Below are 13,140 nucleotides of genomic sequence, written 5' to 3' on the forward strand. Positions count from 1 at the left end.
AGTAAACTTATCTCTCACTATTAAACCAATATTATAAGTTAGGCATAAGGAAGGACTTTCAGGATGAAGGAATGAGGAGTTCTTCATCCCCAGTAAACCAGCCATACTGGTAAAAGTTATAAGAAAAAATAATAGGTCTCTAGAAGTAGTTCTAAGGGTATACAGAAAGTGGAAAATCATTTATTCAAGCAAATTTACAAAAATTCAAAAACCACAAGTTCGTGTTATTTGACCCACACCGAAATGAGAAATAGACACTTCAACAATAAACTTGACGATGTCTAATGCTACTTTTTGTAATATATTAAGAGCAAGTAGAGGAAGATTAACAAGGATATACACAATAAAAACTAAAATGTCTAGGCCTCCAAAGGCTTTGAGAGGGTAAGGCAGAAGGATCATTTTAGAACAAGAGTTCAGGACCATTCTGAGACCATAGTTTGATCCCTTCTCTACAATAATCTTTTAAACAAATTACCTGGGCATCCTTGTGCATACTTGTCATCCCAGCTAGTCAGGTTGCTGAAGTTGGAAGGATCTCTTAAGCCTAAGAGATTGCAGCTGCTGTGAGATATGATTGTATACTGCTCTCCAAACAAAGTAAGACCCTGTTTCTAAAACAATAAAAATAAAGTAAAATAAAACATTAGGAATAATATTAATGACTACATTAAGAATAGAAAAACAGAGAACATTGATGAACATAAAAATTCCTTCTTTGAAAAATTAACAAAAATGAACAAACATTTAGATAGAATAACCAAGAAAATAAACAATTTTTTTTTAATAGAGATGGGTTTTCACCATGTTGGCCAGGCTGGTTTTGAACTCCCGACCTCAGGTGATCCACCTGCCTCGGCTCCCAAAGTGCTAGGATTACAGGCATGAGCCACTGCACCCAGCCAAGAATCAAATTTCTAAAATCAATAATAAAAGAGGTGATTTCACTACCAAACTTAATGAACATGTTTTGTAATACAGGAATATTATGGACAATTGCATGCTAACAAAAGCTGTAGCTTAGATTTAATTTCTAAAAAGGCACAAATTTCCCAAACTAACTCAAAATGTAAAAGAAGACCCTATAATAAAGAGTGAATTAATACCATGAAAATGTATCTCAAAACAAAACAAAACAAAACACATTTGGATGACATTCCTCCTCAACTCTACTCTCTGTTCAATAATTAATATCAATTCTTTTTTTTTTTTTTTTTTTTTTTTGAGATGGAGTTTCGCTGTTACCCAGGCCGGAGTGCAATGGTGCGACCTCGGCTCACCGCAACCTACGACTCCTGGGTTCAAGCAGTTCTCCTGCCTCAGCCTCCCGAGTAGCTGGGATTACAGGCACGTGCCACCCTGCCCGGCTAATTTTTAGTATTTTTAGTAGAGACGGGCTTTCACCATGTTGACTAGGATGGTCTCTATCTCTTGATCCACCCGCCTCAGCCTCCCAAAGTGCTGGGATTACAGGCGTGAGCCACCGGGCCCGGCCACCAATTCTTTATAAACTCTTCCAAAAATAGAACTGGTAGGAGATATAGATCCTCGTTAGTTTAAAAAAAAAAAAAACTAGTAGGAGAAATTTGGAACTCATACTGTGATATCACTTATGATATCAAAACCAGACAAAAATATGAAAAGAAAGCAGGGTTCGGGGAAGAGAGGGAAGAAGGAATGGAAAAAATTAAGCAAGAAGGTAGATTCGGAGACAGGAGGGAAAGAAAGGAAAAGAAGGAAATAAAGTAATAAACCAATTTTTTCTTTCTCTCTTTCTCTTTCCTTTTTCCTTCCTTCCTTTCTTACTCCCTCCGTCCCTCCCTCCCTTTCTTCATTCGTTTTTTGCAACAGTCTCCCTCTATTGCTGAGGCTGGAGTGCAATGGCGATACAATTTCAGCTCACTGCAACCTTTACCTCCTGGGTTCAAATGATTCTCTTGCCTCAGTTTCCCAAGTCAAGTAGCTGAGACTGCAGGCATGCACCACCTCACCTGGTTATCTTTTGTATTTTTAGTAGAGACAGGGTTTCACCATGTTGACCAGGTTGGTCGCAAACTCCAAGGCCTCCAGCTACCTTGGCCTCCCAAAGTACTAGGATTACAGGAAAGAGCCAATGTGCCTGGCAAATATTTCTTCTAAATATAGACAATAACATCTTCAACAAAATACCAGGAAAGCAAATTCAGCAACATATAAAAAAATATGATATGTTACTTGGTATATTCTCTACAGTTTTTTTAAAAAAGCAAAAATAAAAAGAATATGATATGAAGAATTGTGATAGGAAGAATGATGTCTCCCAAATATGTTTACATTATAATTCTGGGCATATCCGAATACCTTTCCTTACATGGCAAAAAGACTTTCCAGACATGACTGATGCCTAGGATCATAGATGAGATTATCTTGGATTGTTTAAAGTGGTCTAAATAATGATACAATAGAAATGTCCACTAGCCATAAAGAAAATGCATCAGTCAGAGAGCTGTGGCAATGGTACAAGGGTCAGAGAAACAGGAGGCTAGTGGCTCTGAAGATAGAGGAAGGTGGCTACAAGCAAGGGTGATTGACCTTTAACAATGGGAAAGACAAGGATTTTACCTTGAAAAGCAAAATAGCCTTTAATTTAGCCTATTAAAAACTGTGTCATTGGGCTGGGTGAGGTGGCTCACACTTATAATCCCAGCACTTTGGGAGGCGAAGGCAGTCGGATCATTTGAGGTCAGTAGTTCGAGACAGCCCTGCCTAACATGGTGAAGCCCTGTCTAGTAAAAATACAAAAATTAGCTATGCATGAAGGTATGCATCTGTAATCTCAGCTACTCTGAGCCAAGATCATGCCATTGCACTCCAGCCTGGGTGACACAGAAGGAGCTCATATGAAAGAAGAAATAAAGGAAGGAAAAAAGGGAGGGAGGTAGAAAGGAAGGGAAAGAGAGAGAGAAAAGAAAAAAAGAAAGAAAGGAGAGAAAAGAAACTGTGTCACATTTCTGACTTAAGAAATGTAGGATAATGGCCAGGTTCAGTGGCTCATGCCTGTAATTCTAGCACTTTGGGAAGCTGAGGCTAGTGCATCATGAGGTCAGGAGACTGAGACCATCCTGGCCCAACATGGTGAAACCCTATCTCTACTAATACATACAAAATTAGCCCCTGGCATGGTGTGGTGCTGTGCACTTGGAGTCCCAGCTACTTGGGAGGCTGAGGCAGGGGAATCACTTGAACTCAGGAGGCAGAGGTTACAGTAAGATGAGATATTGCCACTGCACTCCAGCCAGGTGACAGAGCAAGTACTCCATTAAAAAAAAATAGATTAAAAAAAATAGAAAAGTAAGATAATAAATCGATACTACTTTAAGCCATGATGTATAGGATAATTTGCTAAAAAGCAAGAGAAAACCCATGCATCATGACTAAATGAGTTAGTTATACCAGGAATGAAAGATTAGTTTCATCTGAAAATCAACTAACATTATATACATGTCAATAAAATAAAGGATGAAACCAATGATTATAATAATAAATATAAAAAATAATTTGACAAAAATCCAATAATCTTGGCAAAAAAAAAACTAGGAACAGGAGTACATATATGAAAAACCTAGAGTGATGTCTTTACAATGATGAAAGACTGAATAATTTTTCTCTAAATCAGCGGCAAGTCAAGAATATCCATGCTTGCTACTGCTTCAGGATCATAACGAGGTCCTAACCAGAGCAAACAGGGAAGGAGTAAAAGGCATTCTTCATATTGAAAAACAAGAAATAAAACAACACATATGGGTGACATTATTTGGTGTATCATGAGTTTGTAAACCACCAAAACGCTGTACTAATAAATCAGTTCACTAAGGTTAAAAATAAATATACAAAAATCAGTTATATTTCTTTACACCTGTAAGAAACATTAAAAATGAAATGAAAAATTTTAGTCACAACAGCATCAATAAGAAAAAATAATAATTAAGAAAATATTTGGGCCAGGTGCAGTGACTCATGTCTATAATCCCAACACTTTGGGAGGCTGAAGCAGGTGGACCATGATGTTAGGAGTTTGAGACCAGCCTGACCAAAAACCTGTCATTACTAAAAATGCAATAATTAACTGGGGATGGGGGCACGTGACTATAGTCCCAGCTACTCCAGAGGTTGAGTCAGGAGAATCACTTTAACCCAGGAGGCAGAGGCTGCAATGAGACACGATTGTGCCACTGCACTCCAGCCTGGAGGACAGAGCCAGACTCCATCTCAAAAAAGTAAAAAATAAAAATTAACATATGCAACACTTATACTCTCAAAATAACAAAATATTTTTTGTAAGAAATTAAAGAAGACCAATATAAATGAAACGATACCTCACATTTATGGACTCTAAGATTTAATACTATGATGATTGCAGTACTCCCAAATTGATCTACAGAGTGAACACAATCCCTATTAAACTTCTCATTGGATATTTTGCAGCATAGAAAAATGGATCTTACAATTTACACACAGTACAAGACTAAGCAAAGGATCTTGAAAAATAATAAATTTGAAGGACTTATAACTACCTGATTTTAACTCTTACTATAGGTCTAGGTGTGGTGGCTCACACCTGTAAGCCCAGAACTTTGGTAGGCCAAGATGAGTGGATGGATCGCTTCAGGTCAGGAGTTTGAGACCAGCCTTGCCAACACAGTGAAACCCCATCTCTACTGAAAATACAAAAAATTAGCTGGGTGTGGTGGTAGGTGCCTGTAATCCCAGCTACTTCCAGATGCTGAGTCAGGAGAATCGCTCGAACCTGGGAGATAGAGGTTGCAGTGAGTGGAGATCGTGTCATTGCATTCCAGCCAGGGCAACAAAAGCAAACATCTGTCTCAGAAAAAAAAAAAAAAAAAAAAAAAAAAAACCTTACTTTAACGCCACAGCCACAGTAATTGAAACAGTGTTGCATTGGCATAAGGATGGAGATCAGTGGAATTAAATTTAAAATCCAGCAAAAAAATTAAAAAAGCCATTTTGAATCTGTTTTTAAATAGAGAACATTTGCCAGGCATAGGGGCTCATGCCTGTATTCCCAGCACTCTAGGAGGCCAAGATGGTAGGATCACCTGAGGTGAGGAGTTTGAGACCATCCTGGCCCTCATAGTAAAACACTGTCTCTACTAAAAATACAAAAATTAGCCAGGCATGGTGCACATGCCTGTAATCCTAGCTACTCAGTAGGCTGAGACACAAGAATCACTTGAACCTGGTAGGTGGAGGTTACAGTGAGCTGAGGTTTTGCCACTGCACTCCAGCCTGGGCAACAGAGTGAGACTGTCTTAAAAAAAAAAAAAAAGAGAGAGAGAGAGAGAGAACACATAATTCAGTAATAAAAAGATAAATCACATAATTTAAAAACTGTAATGAAAATGAAAAGAAATTTCTGGCCAGGAGCAGTGGCTCATGCTTATTATAATCCCAGTATTTTGGGAGGCCAAGGTGGGCAGATCACCTGAGCTCTGGAGTTCAAGAACAGCCTGAAAAACATGGAATAAAACCCGCCTCCAGTAAAAATACAAAATTAGCCAGGTGTCATTGCCAGTTCCTGCAATTCAAGCTACTTGGGAGATTGAGGCAGAAGAATTGCTTGAATCCCGGAGGCAGTGATTGCCATGAGCCAAGATTGCACCATTTCACTCCAGCCTGAGCAACAATAATGGTGATTATGGCCTTGTAATATGGTTTGAAATTAGGTAATATGATGCCTTCAGATTTGTTCTCAAAATGAAAAGAAAGAAAGGAAGGGAGGAAGGAAAGAAGGAAGGAATGGAGGGAGGGAGGGAAGGAGGGAGAGAGAGAAAGAAAGAAAAACATTAAGCTAAGTGAAAGAAGCCAGTCACAAGATAACTTCTATTGTATCACCCGTTTTTGTGAAATGTAAGAATAGGCAAACCTGTAGTAGCTGATAGTAGATGTAGGTTGCCTATCACTGGGTCATGGGGGGTAATGGGAAGTGATTGCTAATGAGTATGGATTTTAATTTTCAGTGATGAAATGTTCTAAAACTCATTATAATTACAGGTGTATAAATCCATGAATACAATAAACTAAAAACATTGAATTGAATTGTACATTTTAAATCAGTAAATTGTATGCTTTATGAATTATTCTGAATAAAACTTTTTTTTTTTTTTTGAGACGGAGTTTCGCTCTTGTTACCCAGGCTGGAGTGCAATGGTGCGATCTCGGCTTACCACAACCTCTGCCTCCTGGGTTGAGGCAGTTCTCCTGCCTCAGCCTCCCGAGTAGCTGGGATTACAGGCGCATGCCACCATGCCCAGCAAATTTTTTGTATTTTCAGTAGAGACGGGGGTTTCACCATGTTGACCTGGATGTCTCAATCTCTTGACCTCATGATCTACCCGCCTTGGCCTCCCAAAGTGCTGGGATTACAGGCGTGAGCCACCGCGCCCGGTCTCAATAAAACTTTTTAACAGCAATTATAAGCAGAACTTGTACATAATCGTTATTTAATAATTTTATGGCTGCCAATTTCTATAACATTCTATAGATTAAAAGTTAAGGTTAACAGCAATGGAGATTTCTTTTGGGTAAATAGCCAAGTTAATAGCTTTAGTAATTTCCCACCTCCTTCAGCTCCCCAGAGAGGCAGACTCTTGTATCTTGGGAACGGGTCTGAAACACGTAGAACATGCTGTTTTAAGAACTAATTGGGCTGGGGCCTGGCACGGTGGTTCATGTCTGTTAATCCCAGCACTTTGGGAGGCCAAGATGAGTGGATCATGACGTCAGGAGTTTGAGACCATCCTAGCTAACAAGGTGAAAACCTGTCTCTACTAAAAATATAAAAAATTAGCTGGGTGTGGTGGCGTGTGCCTGTGATCCCAGTTGCTCAGGAGGCTGAGGCAGGAGAATCGCTTGAACGGGCAGGCAGAGGCTGCAGTGGGCAGAGATTGAGCCACTGCACTGCAGCCTGGGAGACACAATGAGACTCAGCCTCAAAAAAAAAAGGAAGAATTAGGCGGGAATTTACAGCTCAGTTATTGTATTCTCGTTTTGAGTCTATCTGAGATCCCATGGTAAGAATTAAGTTTGCTATTTGACTAACACCACTTCCTTCCATTGTTAACATCAAGAAAATTTAGGATTCATCTTTCTCTAGTCTCAAAGATAAGTTACTACTCTACTCATGTATCTGCTTTCCAGTTTCTGAGATTCTGTTCCTCTTGACTTCTCTACCATTTGTCATATGTGTATACACAGATATATGTGATATATATATCTCTCTCACAGTTTCTTTATCCACTCATTGGTTGCTGGGCATTTGGGTTACTGCCATGATTTTGCAATTACAAATTTTGCTAGAAATACGTGTCTGCAAGTATATTTTTTGTATACTGACTTACTTTCCTCTGGGTAGTTAGCCATTAGTGGGATGCTTCATCAAATGGTAGTTCTACTTTTAGTTCTTTAAGAAATCCCTTTACCGTTTTCCATAGTGGCTGTGCTAGTTTACATTCCCACCAGTGTAGTTCACTACATCCACGTCCATATCTACTGCTTTTTAATTTTTTTATTATGGCCATTCTAGCAGGAGCAAGGTGATATCATATTGTTTTGATTTGCATTTCCCTGATTATTAGCAATGTTGAGCATTTTTTCATGTGTTTGTTGGCCATTTGTATACCTTCTTTCAAGAATTGTCTATTCATGTCCTTAGCCCACTACTTGATAGGATTATTCATTTTTCCCTTCCTAATTTGTTTGAGTTTGTTGTAGATTCTGGATACTAGTCCTTTCTTGTCACTCTTTAGCTTGTCTGTTTACTCTGTTCACCATTCCTTTTGCTGTGCAAACAGTGTTCAGTTTAATTTGGTCCCAGCTAGTTTATCTTTGTTTTTATTGCATTTGCTTTTGGGTTCTTGCTAATGAAATCCTTAACCTAAGCCAATGTCCACAGGATTTTTCCAATGTTATCTTCTAGAATTTTCATAGTTTCAGGTCTGAGGTTTAAGTACTTAATCCATGTTAGGTTGGATTTTGTGTAAGATGAGAGATGAGGATCCACTCTAATTTTCTCACATGTGGCTAACCAATTATCCCAGCACTATTTGTTGAAAGGATGTCCTTTTCCCACTTTGTTTTTCCTTTCTTTATTAAAGATCAGGTGTGTGTCTATTTATTTGGGTTTATTTCTGAGTTCTCTATTCTGTTCCCTTGGTTGATTTGCTTACTTTTGTACCAGTACCACGCTATTTGGGTGACTATGGCTTTATAGTTTAAAATCAGGTAATATGATGCCTCCAGATTTGTTCCAAATTTTTGTTTAGTCTTGCTTTATTATGCAGACCTTTTTGTTGTTGTTGTTCCGTATGAATTTTAGAATTGTTTTTTTCTAATTCAGAGAAGAATGATGGTGGTATTTTCAAGGAGATTGCATTGAATTTGCAGGTTGCTTTTGGCAGTATGGTCATTTGCACAACATTGGTTCTACCCATCCATGAGCATGGGATGTGTTTCCATTTGTTTGTGTCATCTATGATTTCTTTTAGTCATATTTTATAGTTTTCCTTGTAAAGATATTTCTTCTCCCTTATTAGATATATTTGTAAGTATTTTATTTTCTATGCAGCAATCGTAAAAGGAGTTGAGTGCTTGGTCACTGTTGGTGTATAGAAGACCTACTGTTTTGTCTGCATTAATCTTGTAACCAGAGACTGCTGAATTCTTCTATAAGTTCTAGGAGCTTTCTGGAAGAGTCTTTAGGGTTTCAGAGGTAAACAATAATATCATCAGCAAAGTGACAGTTTGACCTCCTCTTTATTGATTTTGATGCTCTTTATTTCTTCCCTTATCTGATTGCTCTGTATAGGACTTTCAGTATTAGGTTGAAGAGGAGTGGTGAGAATGGGCATCCTTGACTTCTTCCAGTTCTCAGAGGAAATGCTTTTAACTTCTCCCCATTCATTAGTATGTTAGCTGTGGGTTTGCCATAGATAACTTTTATTATATGGAAGTATGTCCTTTGTATGCCAATTTTGCTGAGAATTTTCATCATAAAGGGATGCTGAATATTGTCAAATGCTTTTTTGCCATGTATTGTGATGTTCATGTGATTTTTGTTTTTAATTCTGTTTATGTGGTGTATCACATTTATTGACTTAAGTATGTGATATCATGCCTGTATCCCTGGTATGACACCCACTTGATCATGGTGGATTACCTTTTCAGTATGTTGTTGGATTTGGTTAGCTAGTATTTTTTTAAGGACATTAACATCTATGTTCAACACGAATATAAGTCTGGAGTGTTTCTGTTGTTTTTATGTCCATTCTTGGTTGTGGTATTGAGCCTGGGTTCCAGGGTATGGGGAAGGCTCACCTCCCCATTAGGATGTGTTCTTCCACGCCCTTGGTCCCTCACTTACCCAAGAATGGGAGGGAGAACCCCACCAGGTGCAGTGAGCTTGTTTTAAGTAAACATCAGATCCCAAAGAGTTTTGCACAAAGTGATTTATTTAGGCAGAAAGAGGGGGAAAAAAAAAGAAAGAAAGAAAAGCAACTCCCACAATGTCGTGGAAGGGGATCAAAAATGGAGACCACACTGATGAGGGAGAAGGGGACTTTTAACCTGGGAGATATTCTCACCGCATTCAAGTTTTCTGGCCTATAAAAGGAGTTCCTTTAAACTTCTGTTGGAGTGATTGATCTTTGATTTCTACAGTCTGTCTTCCCAAGGGTGAAGATTAAGCAAAGACCTCTAAGCTCCTGGACGGAGAGTGGGTGGAGGTTTGGCACTAGGAAGTTCTTGCTTTTGAAATACGCCCCCTTGTGGACCCCAGAAGAGAATACATTTCCTCAGTATTAAGTGATGTTGGCGTCACAGAATGATTTAGGAAGAGTTATTTTCTCACTTGTGGAAAAATGTCAATAGGATTGATACCAATTTTCTTAGAAGGACTGCTAGAATTCTGATTTAAATCTGGTTTTAATAGGTTGTATTAAAATTATAGTTTAGTTTGAATAATTTTTTAATTTCCATCTTGATTTTGTTTTTGACCCAATGATCATTCAGTAGCAGGTTATTTAATTTCCATGTATTTACATTGTTTTGAAGGTTACTTTTGGAGTTCATTTCCAGTTTTATTCCACTATGGTTTCAGAGACTGCTTGATAGAATTTCAATTCTATTAAGCTTATTGAGGCTCATTTTGTGGCCTATGATATGTTCTATTTTGGAGAAAATTTCATATGCTGTTCAATAGAATGTGTATTCTGCAGTTGTTGAATGGAATGTTATGTAAATATCTGTTAAGCTCATTCGTTCTATGATATTATTTACATCCATTCTTTCCTTGTTGACTTTCAGTCTTGATGACCTATGTAGTATTGTCAGTGGAGTATTGAAGTCTCCCACTGTCACTGTGTTGTGTCCATCTCACATCTTAGGTGTATTAGTAATCATTAATGTGGGTGCTCCAGTGTTAGGTGGATATATTTTTATAATTGTGATATTTTTCTGTTGGACAAGGCCCTTTATCATTATGTAATGTCCCTCTTTGTCTTTTTTAACTGCTGTTGCTTTAAAGCTTGTTTTTTCTATTACAAGCCATGTAAATCTAGATTACAGGCATGGCACGCTTGTAATCCCAGCATTTTGGGAGGCTGAGGTGGGTGAATGGCCTGAGCTCAGGAGACTGACACCAGCCTGGGCAACACAGTGGAACCCTGTCTCCACTAAAATACAAAAAATTAGCCTGGTGTGGTGGCATGTGCCTTTAGTCCCAGCTACTTGGGAGGCTGAGACAGCATAATTGCTCGAATCTGGGAGGCAGAGGTTGCAGTGAGCTGAGATCACACCACTGCACTCCAGCCTGGGCAACAAAGAAAGATTCCTTTGCCTTAAGTTTATGTGGGTCCTCATGTGTTCAGTGAGCCCCTTGAAGGTAGAAAATGGTTGATTAATTCTTATCCACTCTGCAGTTCTGTATCTTTTAAATGAAGCTTTTCGGCCATTTAAATTCAATGCAAATGAATACAAGGTATTTAAGCATTCCATTCATTGTGCTATTTGTTGCCTGTGTATCTATCTTTTTCTTGTTGTTATTGTTTGTCTTTTAACTTGTATTTTTGTTTTCTGGGTCCTCTGTGATTTACGCTTTAAAGTTGTTCTGTTTGATGCGTTTCCTGGATTTGTTTCAAGATTTATAGTTGCTTTTAACAGTTCTTGTAGTGCTGGGTTGGCTTGGTAGCAGTGAATTATTTCAGCTGTATCTTTTCTTCACATACGATGTTTATTTTCACTGGTTACAAAATTTTGGCTGATAATGTTTTGTTTGAGGAAGCTGAAGATAGGGTCCCAGTCTGTTTTAGTTTGTAGGGTTTCTGCTGAGAAATCTGCTGGTAATCTGATAGGCTTTTCCTTTACATGTTACATAGTGCTATCGTCTCACAGCTCTTAAGATTCTTCCCTTTGTGTTAACTTCAGTTAACAGTGTGCCTAGGTGATTATCTTTTTGCAGTGAATTTCCTATGTGTTCTCTGTGCTTCTTGTATTTGGATGTCTAGTTCTATTGCTAGGCTGGGGAAGTTTTCCTTGATTAGTCCCCTAAATATGTTTTCCAAAATTCAGATTTCTTTGTTTCCCCCTCAGGAATACCAGTTATTCTTAGGTTTGATTATTTAACATAATCCCAGACTTCCTGGAGGCTTTGTTCATATTTTCTTTTTCATTTTCTTTGTCTTTGTTGGACTATTAATTTGAAGACCTTGTCTTCAAGCTCTGAATTTCTTTATTCGACTTCTTCAATTCTACTGCTAAGACTTTTCAGAGCATTTTGCATTTCTATAAGTGTGTCTAATGTTTCCTGAAGTTTTGATTTATATAATTTAAGAAATCTATTTCACTGAATATTTTCCCCTTCAATTTTTGTAATTTTTTTTTCTTTCCTTACATTGGGCTTTGCCTTCCCCTGGTGCCTCCCCGATTAGTTTACTAACTAACCTCCTGAATTCCTTTTCAGGTAAATCAGGGATTTCTTCTTGGTATGGATTCATGGCTGGTGAGCTAGTATGTTTTTTGGGGGGATGTTAAAGATCTTAAAGAGTCTTGCTTTGTCATATTACCAGGGCTGGTTTTCCGGTTCCTTCTCATTTGGGTAAGCTCTGTCAGAGGGAAAGTCAAAGGCTGAAGATTGTTATTCAGATTTTTTTGTTGGCTGGTACTGATACACAGAGTTCTGCGATGTGAACCATCTATAGGTCTCTTAACCGTGGATACCAGCACCTCTTTTGTGGAGGTGGCAGTGGGGTGAAATGGGCTCTGCGAGGAGACTTAACTTTGATCATTTAATACTCTATTTTTGTGCTGGTTGGCCTCCTGATGGAAGACGGCACTTCCCAGAGAGAATCAGCTGTGGTGTTATGAAGAGGAGCTAGCAGAGGGTGGGTTCCCAGAATTCCCAAGAGTATAATGCCCTTTCTGTTCACTTACCAGGGTGGGTAGGGAAGTACTATTAGATGGGGACAGAGCTAGGCATGTGTGAGGTCAGATTCTCCTTGGGCAGGACTTGCTGTGGCTGCTGTGGGGTTTAAGGGTGGGGTTCCCAGTTCCATGGAGTTGTGTACCTAGGAGGATTATGGCTGCGTCTGCCTAGTCATGCAGGTTGTCAGGGAAGTGGGAGAAAGTTGGCAGGCACAGGCCTCACAACAATTCTAAGTGCTGGTCTCACTTATACTGAGCCCACCCCTAACAGCACCAAGTCTGTTTCCAGGCAGTGGGCAAGCAGGGCTGAGAACTTGCCCCAGGCTACTTGCCTCCCAGCTGAGGATAGTAGGGCTTTAGTTCTTCCCTGCCTATGGAGTTTGCCTGTCATATTTGTGCTCTAACCTGAGTTCTGGCCAGAAGGCTTCTCAATCAATTCAAATTGTTGCAAAGTTCAGCTGGAGATTTCTTTCTTCCTGTGGCATTTCCCCCACACCTCTGGCAACCCTCTTGAAGGCTCCCTGTGATGCCAGGCAGGAATGGCTGGCTTGGGGACCCAATGAGCTCACAGGGCCCTTCCCTCTTCTTTCTCTACCCTTAAATTTTGGTGGCTCTCTAAATTAACTCAGCTCCAGGTAAAGTTGGAATCTTCTCCCATAGACTGGA

The sequence above is a fragment of the Callithrix jacchus genome, chromosome Y (genome assembly GCF_049354715.1).
Source record: "Callithrix jacchus isolate 240 chromosome Y, calJac240_pri, whole genome shotgun sequence".
Lineage (NCBI taxonomy): Eukaryota > Metazoa > Chordata > Mammalia > Primates > Cebidae > Callithrix > Callithrix jacchus.